Source organism: Triticum urartu, chromosome 1 (assembly GCF_003073215.2).
Source record: "Triticum urartu cultivar G1812 chromosome 1, Tu2.1, whole genome shotgun sequence".
NCBI classification, from domain to species: Eukaryota; Viridiplantae; Streptophyta; class Magnoliopsida; order Poales; family Poaceae; genus Triticum; species Triticum urartu.
The window spans coordinates 166,492,611-166,504,863 of record NC_053022.1 but is presented as its reverse complement, the minus strand read 5'-3'; positions in this window follow the sequence as shown (position 1 = coordinate 166,504,863).

Sequence of the window (12,253 nt, the reverse complement as noted above, 5' to 3'; positions counted from 1 at the left end):
GCTCTTTGACATGTTTTGCTTTTGAGTTGACACACAAACGGTGCTCAGCCAGTCCCCTGGGTACACCCGACATGTTAGATGACTTCCATGCAAAGATGTCCCAGTTCTCATGGAGGAACTGGATGATCACTTCTTCCTATTTGCTGTCGAGTGTCGTTGAAATGTGGGTCGGAGCAGCAGAGGGGTCTTTCAGGTGAATGCGGACTGGCTTTGTTTCGCCAGCAGACTGAAATGCTGACTCTGAAGCAGGCTTCTTGGCTCACAACAAATCACTCGGATCGACATTTTTCTTGTATTCTTCCAGCTCCACCACCGCCATTTGCTCATCAACTATTTTGGAGCCTTTCTAGAGGCACTCCTCTGCTCTCTGCCGATTCCCATGACTGTGATCACACCTCTGGGTCTGGGCATCTTCAACTTAAGATACACGTAACATGGTCGGGCCATGAAACAAGCATACGTGGGCCTATGCAGCATAGCATGATAGGCACTATGGAAATCCACTACCTTGAATCACCAAAAACCACATCAACAGCAATCTGCGTGAGTGACTTTGCTTTGTTTCCTAGGATGACACCGTGGAACTGCATGTTACTCTCACTGAGTTTGGACATCGGTATTCCCATCCCTTGGAGGATCTCGGCATACAGAATGTTCAGACCACTGCCACCATCCATAAGGACTTTAGTCAGCCGGGTACCCCCAATGACTAGGTCAACCACCAATGCTTGCCGCCTGGGGGTAGCAACGTGTGCTGGGTGATCTGATTGATCGAATGTAATGGGAGTCTTCCACCACTTCAGGTATGTTGTAGTTGCCGGAGCAACCATGTTCACCTCTCTGTTAATGATCTTTAGTCGACTTGTGCTCTCTACGTCAGCAAAAATCACCAATGTAGCGTTGACATTGTGGTAACCATCGGATTCTTCCTTCTCTTCATCCTTATCAGAGTCCTTCTCAGTGGGCTGACCCTCTCAGAACTACTGAATCAGCAGTCAACATTGTTGAGTGGTATGCTTGGGTAGAATCAAGTTACCCTCTTCATCCTTTTTCGTGTGTATGTGACACGACAAATCCAGGACGTCCTGGCCCGACTGATCTTTCACCTTTTTGGGCACCCACGGGCCTTTAGGTTTTCCCTTGAACTTTCCTTGATTCAAGACTGCGGCCTCGGCGGGACCCGCAGGTTCAGCTTTACGTTTTTGCTTCCGACTAGTGTTTCCACCTCCAGTGTCCTGGTCGACTGGTTTTCCCTTACCATTACGGAGCCGGTCTTCTTCTTCATCGTTTTCATACCAAGTGCCTATTTCCATCATTCGACCCAGAGACATGTCTCCGAAACGACCAAACTTCAGAATGAGCTCTCGGTACTGGACACCCTCCTTGAAGGTGCATACTACTTGGTGTTCAAACACATTTTCCACCACATGGTGAAGGGTAGTGCATCTCTAGATGAAATCTCTCATAGTTTCATTCGGCTTATGAACGCAGTGTTGTAACTCAGTCAGCCCAGCAGGTTGCTTGTAGGTGCCCTTGAATGTTTTGATAAACACTCGGGCTAAATCTTCCTAGCAGAAAATACTTCCAAGGGCCAACTGATTCAACCAAGCTCTGGCCGAACCCTCAAGCATCAGGGGGAGGTGCTTCATGGCCACGTCGTTGTTGCCTCCACCAATCTGAACTGCCACTCGGTAATCTTCTAACCAAGTGCCTGGCTTTGACTCACCAGTGAACTTGCTCAGTCCGACAGCCAATCTGAAATTGGGGGGGGGGGATCTCAGCAGCTCAGATGCCCTACTGAAACACTCAGGCCCCGAAACAAATGCTCTATTACCAATCAGATGATCTCTGTCTTGACTGTCTCTATGCTCTCTGCCTCTGTCAACCAAACCTTGTACAAGGACTGACCTTGCATCGAACCCAGGCTTTCTCGGGTCGACTGGAATCGTCCGCTCATCATCATACGAGTGCTTTTTGTCATACCACTGGGGCACGTACAACCCGCCCCTCGAAGGGGGCGTAGGCACTTGATGGTGGTCATCACGAGGATATCGAGGATCAAACTGCCCGTGGCCCAGACCAAGGTACTGATCTTGGCGGTAACCATGATCTTCGTGCCGTGGAGGCGATCTCGGGCTATGCGCTGACTGGACTGTGTCCACAACTACAGATCTGCTATGGATTCTGTTGCGTGACTGAGAAACAACTGAGTTCTGTTCCCCCGCTACCCGGAGCAGCGCTCGGATCTGCAGCAAACCTCTATCAGCTTCTGAACATGACAGCTGAATTGACTCTGCTATGCGTGCTGCCGCTGCAACATTTTGGATTGGAGTATGGTATACATGACGTTCAGTCGGAAACAGTAGTCGTGGCCATCGACTGGATCCAGGGATCTGCCGACGGGTGTGTTCGTCGAGTGACTGCTGGAGGTTCTCCAGACGTGTACGCTCAGCCAAGGTGGCTAAGCGCGCAGCCTCCAGGGCCCGAGCCTCGGAGGTCTCCCCAACGACGGGGGTCTGGAGCGCCTGGACGTTGTGGCGATGTAGCTCTTCCCTATCCTCCATAGTGAGGGCTTGGGGATAGTATTCGTCATGATCGCGCGACGGGTCGTCGTCGTCGCCGTCGCTGCCGGGCAGGATGCGCAGGGAGTCGACTGATACGTCTCCAATGTATCTATAATTTTTGATTGTTCCATGTTGTTATATTATCAATCTTGGATGTTTTATAATCATTTTATATCATTTTTGGTACTAACATATTGACATAGTGCCAAGTGCCAGTTGTTCTTTTTGCATGTTTTTTACACCGCAGAAAATCAATACCAAACGGAGTCCAAGTGCAACGAAACTTTACGGAGATTTTTTATGGACCAGAAGACACCTGATGGGCCAAGGTTGCGCCAGGGGGGTGCTCCGAGGAGAGGACAACCTACCAGTGCGCGGCAGGAGGCCCATGCGCGCCCTGGTGGGTTGTGCCCACCTCGGGTGCCCCTGGACCGCCTCTTTGCTCTATAAATACCCAATATTCTAGAAACCCTAGGGGAGTCGATGAAAATCAATTCCAACCGCCGCAGAGTCCAGAACCACCAGATCCAATCTAGACACCATCACGGAGGGGTTCACCACTTCCATTGGTGCCGCTCCGATGATGCATCAGTAGTTCTTTGTAGACCTTCGGGTCCGTAGTTAGTAGCTAGATGACTTCCTCTCTCTCGTTTGATTATCAATACAATGGTCTCTTAGAGATCCATATCATGTACCTCTTTTTGCGGTGTGTTTGTTGGGATCGGATGAACTTTGAGTTTATGATCAGATCTATCTTTTTATATCCAAGGAAGTTATTTGAGTTTCTTTGATATCTATGCATGATTGTTTATAGCCTCATATTTCTTCTCCGATATTTGGGTTTTGTTTGGCCAACTTGATCTACTTATCTTGCAATGGGAAGAGGTGCTTTGTAGTGGGTTCGATCTTACGGTGCTTGATCCCAGTAACAGAAGGGGAACCGACACGTATGTATCATTGCTACTAAGGATAAAACGATGGGGTCTATCTCTACATAGATAGATCTTGTCTACATCATGTCATCATTCTTATTGCATTACTCCGTTTCTCCATGAACTTAATACACTAGATGCATGCTAGATAGCGGTCGATGTGTGGAGTAATAGTACTAGATGTAGGCAGGAGTCGGTCTACTAATCTTGGACGTGATGCCTATATAATGATCATTGCCTGGATATCATCATGATTATTTGAAGTTTTGTCAATTTCCCAATAGTAATTTGTTTACCCACCCTTTGCTATTTTTCTCGAGAGAAGACACTAGTGAAACCTATGGCCACCGGGTCTCTTTCTCAAATTATTTGCCTTCGCGATCTATTTTATTTGCCTTTTATTTTTAGATCTACTAAACCAAAAATACAAAAATACCTTGTTGCAATTTAATTTATTTGGCGTTCGATCTATCAATATTACAACTCTCTCACGTCCGTTTGCCAATTTCTAGCACTTTTACCCGAAAGGGATTGACAACCCCTTTTACACGTCGGGTTGTGAGTATTTGTTATTTCTATGCGGGTGCTGTTTACATTGTGTTGCTTGGTTCTCCTACTGGTTCGATAACCTTGGTTTCATATCTGAGGGAAATACCTACCTCCGCTGTGCTGCATCATCCCTTCCTCTTTGGGGAAATAGCGACATAGCTTCAAGCGACATCATCGACCATGAGGACTTCCGCCGCAAGGTCATTGCTCTCGCACTCGGAAAAGAGTGTCTGAGTGATCAGTCGGCAGATCGAATGATCTGTAGAAAGATTCTCCGGCCTCGATTGTCGCGACTTGAGGAATGTTCGACTAGCGAGCCACCGCATGCTTCACCCGCCGCTGGAGCTGCGATCGACCAAATCGCTTGCGACGGCGAACAGCGGGGAGCGAGGACGCTGCAGGAGCCGACCGATAATGGGTTGACGGCTGCCGCAGGAGGACACCGCAAAGACTCACGCGAAAGTGTGTCGCTCCGTGAATGGTGAGAGTCTCGACATCGAGGGTGGCTTCTCGGAGCCAGGCGGAGTCGTCGGTGATGAAGACGAGCACTCTGAGCTGGACCTCGTGGCCCAGGGACAAACCATCACCAGAAACCATGTTGATGGAGATTAAAAAACTACAACCTCACTGGAAGTCACTAAGACGCCTGCCCCACGCACTACAAAAAATACACTTCCAACAGAGGCCCATTCCGGTGAAAAGGCCGACCCGTTTGACTTGGTCAAAAGGTAACGGGCCGGCCCACGGAAATCCTGTTAATGGACTGTTCGTATATAGCCCATTTACGGCCCGCTAACTCATGGCCCGTTACGGCCTACCGGAATTAAGCCCAGTAGCTTCATCTGGGCCGTCCAATATGATTCTAGCCTGTTGTAACTTCTGGCCCATGTATGGCCCATGATTTCTTTCGGCCCATATGAGGCCATTTGTAACTCTTGGCCCATTAACGGCCCGTGGTGAATCTGGCCTGCGATGAACAGTGTACCCCTTTATACCTATTAACGGCCCATTATTCCACTGGGCCATTTCCAGCCCATGTTATCTTTCGGCCTTCTCAGGGCCCATTTATTCTTGGGCTCATTTCCAGCATTCGGTTACTTATGGCCCGTCATTGGCCTTTTCTGCTTGTGGGCCAAATTCAGCTCGCGGTTACAATCGGCCCATTTGTGGCCAGTTAATCTGTTGGGCCATTTTCATAACGTCATCAAATACGGCCGATTAACAACGGCCTGTTATTGTCGGCCCATGAATGGATGATTCCAAATCTAGCCCGTCTACGGCCCATAATGCGGTCTGTTATTGGCCCATGTTTAGCCTATCGATCATATGGCACGTAGAAGGCCCATTGATGCTACGGCCCGTAGAAGGCCCATTGATGCTACGACCCATAGAAGGCCCATTCTTTCTATGGCCCTAAGAAGGCCCATTGTTTCTACAGCCCGTAGGAGGCCCATGGTAACTACAGTAAATATGTAGCCCATGGTTATTGTGGCCTAGTTTTAAAAAATAGGTTATTGCGGTCACTAGCAAACCGCGGAAAAAGAACTGCACCGACTACAAGCAAACAAATAAAAAAGACAACAAGGAAATAAATAAGAAAGCAACTTACACTAGGCTATCACGGCTATTACACATATTACATCCACTGGGCATCAAAGTTCGCCATAGTGCAAATATAGGGAACAAAGCAGCATATCATATACACTGGTTGTCAAACTTGGCGACCAGTGCAAATAAACGTCGCAGCAAAACAAGTCCAGAACTGAAACCACTTCAGAAGAGCTCAAGAAACAATATCCTGGGTACCCATAATGCTGGCAAGATGCTTAGCAAGCTTATTAACTTTCTCATGTTTGGCGCTTAAATCCTCCAACACTTGCCGTTGCACCAGAAAGTATGCATATGAATTCTTCACGGACTTCCTCAGTCCTTCGGCTTCTTGCCACAGCACAACTAATTGATGCCTTTCAGCTTGTAGCTGAGACTGTAGAAGCTGAAGTGATTCAGGCAGCGAGGTCGAAGAGCTTGTGCCAGCGGTACTGGCCAGTAACTCGAACACTACATCAACGCAGGACTGTGGGGTTTTCTCAGTGTCTACAAGATCGTTTTTATCACCTTTCTTGGAGACCAACAGGGTTGTCTCACTATCTTGAACCTTATCTGCATTACTTTCTCTACCATTGCATTGTGGGGTGCTCTTCTCCAATATTCTGTTCGCATACTACAAGAGAAACAAGCAGACATATCACAGGTTTATCATGTAGTATACCAAACTCATTTTGGTAAACCGGTTCAGTAGTAAGGTGGACAACATAATAGCATGAAACAAACATATATCTATGTACTATGGTCACTGTATTGTCCATATCATTCTAGTTTATGTTGCCAAATCAAGATAGAGACACAGTTCAACTCATATATTTTTAAGACACAATAGCATAGACAGAATATAAGTGTGAGAAACTACACAACATTGGCAACACTTGTAATGTGCATCACATGAGAACATAACTGTTTATACAACTAAAACTGAAATCAACATAGAGAAAGAAGTTAGAACAGCAATCCAGTTAAAGAAATAGGTTTAGAACATACCTGGTGCGCCATTGGAGTTTTAATCGGATCCTTCAAATTCGAAAGTAGTTGGTATGAGTAACTACAGTGATGCAACAACAAAGGAGTATGGACCATAGCTACAGAATCTGACCTGAGAATAGTTGCTCTTCTGCTTTAAACGTGGAGTTTGGGTTCGCTGTGGTGGTCTTCGTGCTTTGGGCACTACAGTTGCTTTAAAACTGCTCGTGTGGGGGTACTCTGTGGTGGACATGGTGCTTTGTCAACTAGAAGTGGGTTACTATCCACTGGGGTTTGGGTTAGATGGGTTGTAGCTGGTTCTCTACCCAACGGTGTAAGTGTGCAATCTAGAAGAGTGTCGATTATGTGTGGTGGGGCATGTTTGTGGGCCAGTACAACAATGGTTCTATCTGCATCGATGGGTAGCACTGTCTTTTGTGAAGTGCGGGTTTTTTCTCCCTTAGATACTTCCATCACCCCCTCCAATTCAAATGGCTGATAAGCAAGAAAATAAAATGAACGTACAAACATTGTATGGTAGACAGATGTGGTAATTCACATATATGTTGTCTAACCAAACAGGACAGCATGACACAATTTCACATATATGATTCCTAACTAAATAGGATAGCATGACACAATTTCAGATATATGATGGATAACTTAACAAGATATAATGGCATAATTCAACATATGATGAGTATCTAAACAGGATGACATGACAGAACTATGCGATGTCTTTCGAAAATAGGTTGGGATGAAATAATTCACATAAATGTTGTCTAAGTATACATGATGGCATGATATAATTGACATAATTGATTCATATACTAAGCAGCTGGCACTCGCATGTATGATCTCTAAACTAAGTAGATGGAATTCAATATTGTGCATATGATGACTAAACTAAGCAGTGCAAGACACCATATACATGACATGAGAAATATAAACATTGCAACTTAGAGCATACACCTCAGGTGGGATATCGGACTGGTCATCTATCTCTGAATCCTCCTCTGAGGAGCTCCCTGTAACCATTGAGATATATGCTTCAACAGGTACCATTGCCTGCTCTGAAGACCTTATTTTCACTCCCGATTTTTCCATAACCGGCTCAAATGGTTGATACACATGAGGAGTAGTTCAATATACAAATATTGTCGACAAATGGAATATGTAATGAAAAAAAGATGGCATGAGATAATTCACATATATGATGCCTGGCGACATGGCGGTGCATAATTCACATATATGATAACTGGCTGAAAAACATGGCATTGCATAATTCACATATCTGATATAGAAAGCAAACAAGAGGAATTCACACAAAGCATGTCTAATCTAAGCAGATGGCATGGCAATGCAAGACACCATATGCATGATAGGAGAAATATAACCTTGACAAGTTAGAGCATGCACCTCGGGGGGGGGATACGACTGGTCATCTGTCTCTGAATCCTCCTCTGAGGAGCTATCTGTAACCAGTAAGAAATCTATATCGATAGGTAGCACTGACTGCTTAGAAGACCTTGTTTTACTCCAGATTTTCCCAGGACCGACTCAAATGGCTGATGCACAGTAAGAGTAGATGAATGTATAAACATTGTTGACAAATGGAATACATTATGAAAAAATATGGCAGATACAATTCACATATACGATGACTGGTTAAACTAGATGGCATTGCATGATTCACGTATATGATGCCTGGCTAAAGAAGATGACATTGCATAATTCCCATACACTCCCTCTATTCCTAAATATTTGTCTTTTTAGAGGTTTCAAATGGACTACTACATACGGATGTATATAGACATATTTTAGAGTGTAGATTCACTCATTTTGCTCCGTATTTAGTCACTTGTTGAAATCTCTAAAAAGACAAATATTTAAGAACGGTGGGAGTATGATATAGAAACCAAACAGGTGGCATTCACACAAAGAAAACCTAAACTAAGCTGATGACATATAAGGTGAATAATGTAAGCAATGTGAGGCGCCATATGCATGATATGACCAACATCAGCATGCCAGGTTAGAGCAAACACCTCAGGTGGTAAATAGGCGTGGCCGGCTCCCTCTGAATCCCCATCTGAACAATTATCTTCCTCTGGAATACAATCCGGAATGGCGGGAGGGGGGGGGACTTCGGCCACCATGGAGCGGCATCTGCATGAAATTGCATTCCCACGCAATGGTCTTCTTTTTTTCTCTACATGTTCAGTACGATTGTGTACAATAACTGACATGCATAATAAAAAATTAGTTAGATTTTGTAAGGCCTAAGGGGTGCATGCAGAAATCAAGACTGATGGTAGCAAACGAGTGGATAGATCCAAAACTAATGATAGCAGGTAGATTATAGCTTCAGTTTAAAAAGATAGACAATGGATCATCTACTGTTTGTTGCCCACCCAACATGAACCACATAGAAGACCCCAGATGAACCAGATAGTAGACAGATACTATTCATTGCTGCCTCGATATGAGACCCATGGGCATTTTAAAACTCAAGTTTGAACGATAAAGTAGCAGGTAATAATAACTGATGTATAACGTAAGCAAACACGAAAGACTGCGACCTCTCTTCCAGAACCGTGTAGTCCTCAGGTTCATCTGCTCAGTCGATGATGGTAATGCAGTTGGCGTGGCTGCCGGCAACGGGGAAGATGATCTAAGGCGGCAAAAGAAAGTGCGCAGGGGGAATCCCTGCTGCAGTGAACGCTTCTGTTGATGGTGCAGCTCAGGTGGGGTGGATGACGACACGACAGGAGCAGGACATAACACACAGAGTTTTCTTTGACACCTATCTGAAAATGAAGTAAATCTGTAAGGCCTCCTTAGAATTGGAGGATTCTATAAACACAGGGACAGGAAAAACACAAGAATAGGATATGAATGCACGTGCAAAACTGAGCATTTGGAAACACAGGATTTCTGCAAACCTTGGGTGAATTGGTGTGGCACGGGTTGTAGAGGCGGGAGTTTCAAAGCAGATGAGACAAAAGATACTCGAGCTTGATAATTCCAGGATAACAAGGCGCATATTCCTTGTTCGGCAGAACAAACTTAACATGTACAAAAAAAACAATTCATACAATACACAAGAGAGTCCTATCCCGTTTTAGTATATTGCTATAAATGTCATTGAAAAAACTACAAGAAAAATGTAAAAAAATCGGGAGAACAAGATTACCCTGTACAGTACCAAATCGATTCGCACTTCCCTCAACAACAATAAAAAACAAATCAATTCCCACCAAAGAAAGAGTCATGTACCTTTTTATATGATTACAAATGCCAGGATCTCGAATTTCAATTTTTGAATCCACGTTATGTTGAATTCAAATATATCGTTAGGTGACATTGCGGTTTATAATGGATGTAGTCCTACATTTTTATCTTCCATCATATATGAACATTTTACTCCACCCTATGAACATATATATTGCCGTCTACCATATGGACTAAATTTGAATCAATTTTCCTTATTTGAATACGATTGTTGTCAAGTTATACAATCATTTAAATAGTATCTTGATAACAAAAAACATGCATATAGCAGTAATCATATTTCACTATAAACTACATGTGACATACGATCTCCAATTCAAATATTTGTATCCATTTTATGTTGAATTCAAATCAGAGTACATTGGTCTAGGTGGCGAGATGTTTGGGATAATCTAAACCCTGTTTTCATATGTCTATAATTCTTGGATGAATTGGGACAAGTTTTGGTAAAGCTTCTTGCAAAACCGGAGTTTCTCTCAACAAGCCTCGTGGTTCCGAGAGGGAACGTGTCACCTTTGTGTGTGAAACGATATACAGAGGCAACATAGAACTATATGAGTGCCCTGTTAAATTTTGGAATTATTCCGGGTTCGTTTGGCATTTTTATACATTAATTGAGTTTCTGGACATTTAATGTGCATAATCCAAATTTGAACTGCAAGCACATGCTCCGGTGCACCAAAGTTGGTTGAAAAATCACATGTGTGTCCTTGGGTGAATTTCTAGGTCCCATGCAAGAAATGGGAATGTAATTCAAACATTTGGGCATCTTGACTCGGCCAAGAACATCGAGAAACTTGGTTTTTAAATTCATGTAAATCCAAAAATCGCCTGGAAATCATGAAACTTGGCATGCTGTCATGTCATGGCACTAACATGCTGTAGTAAAAAATTGGGCATATTTGGAACAAGTTTTGGTATAAGCTTCTTGCAAACCAGAGCTTCTCTCAAGAAGGCTCGTGGTTCTGAGAGGGAACGTGTCACCTTTGAGTGTGAAACAATATACGCTGCCCCATTGAGTTTCTTTACAGAGGCAACATATAACTACATGAGTGCCCTGTTAAATTTTGGAAATATCCGGGTTCGTTTGGCCTTTTTTGTATGTTAATTGAGTTTCTGGTCATTTAATGTGCATAATCCTAATTTGAACTACAAGCACATGCTCCCGTGCACCAAAGTTGGTTGAAAAATCACATGTGTGTCCTCGGGTGAATTTCTAGGTCCCATGCAAGAAATGGGAATGAAATTCAAACACCCGGGCATCGTGGCTCGGCTGAGAACATTGAGAAAGTTGGTTTTAAAATTCTTGTAAATCCAAAACACGCCTGAAAATCATGAAACTTGGCATGGTGTCATGTCATGGTACTACCATGTCGTGGTAAAAATGACCGAATAGGAACAAATTTTGGTATAAGCTTCTTGCAAACTGGAGCTTCTCTCAAGAAGGCTCGTGGTTCTGAGGGGGAACGTGTCACCTTTGAGTGCAAAACAATATAGGCTGCCCCTTGAGTTTCTTTACAAAGGCAACATAGAACTACATGAGTGCCCTGTTAAATTTTGGAATTATACCGGGTTCGTTTGGCCTTTTTTATACATTAATAGATTTTCTGGTCATTTAATGTGCATAATTAAAATTTGAACTACAAGCACATGCTCCCATGCACCAAAGTTGGTTGAAAAATCACATGTGTGTCCTCAGGTGAATTTCTAGGTCCCATGCAAGAAATGGGAATGAAATTCAAACATCTGGGCATTGTGGCTCGGCTGAGAACATTGAGAAACTTGTTTTTAAAATTCTTGTAAATCCAAAACACGACTGAAAATCATGAAACTTGGCATAGTGTCATGTCATGGTACTACCATGTTGTGCTAAAAAAATTGGCCGAATAGGAACAAGTTTTGGTATAAGCTTCTTGCAAACTGGAGCTTCTCTCAAGAAGGTTCATGGTTCTGAGAGGGAACGTGTCACCTTTGTGTGCATAATTCAAATTTTAAATACAAGCACATGCTCCGGTGCACTAAAGCTGGTTGAAAAATCACAAGTGTGTCCTCGGGTAAATTTCTAGGTCCCATGCAAGAAATGGGAATGGAATTCAAACATCCGGGCATCGTGGCTTGGCTGGAAACATTGAGAAACTTGGTTTTTTAATTCGCGTAAATCCAAGACACGCATGAGGATCATGAAACTTGGCTTGGTGTCATGAAATGGCACCAACATGATGTGGTAATTTTGCTATCCGATTTGCGAAGGCGCACACATTAACAATCAACAAAGTCATTTTGGAACAAGTGATGTCACGTTACAATCAGAAACACATGTATTATTGAAACCGTGGGCGT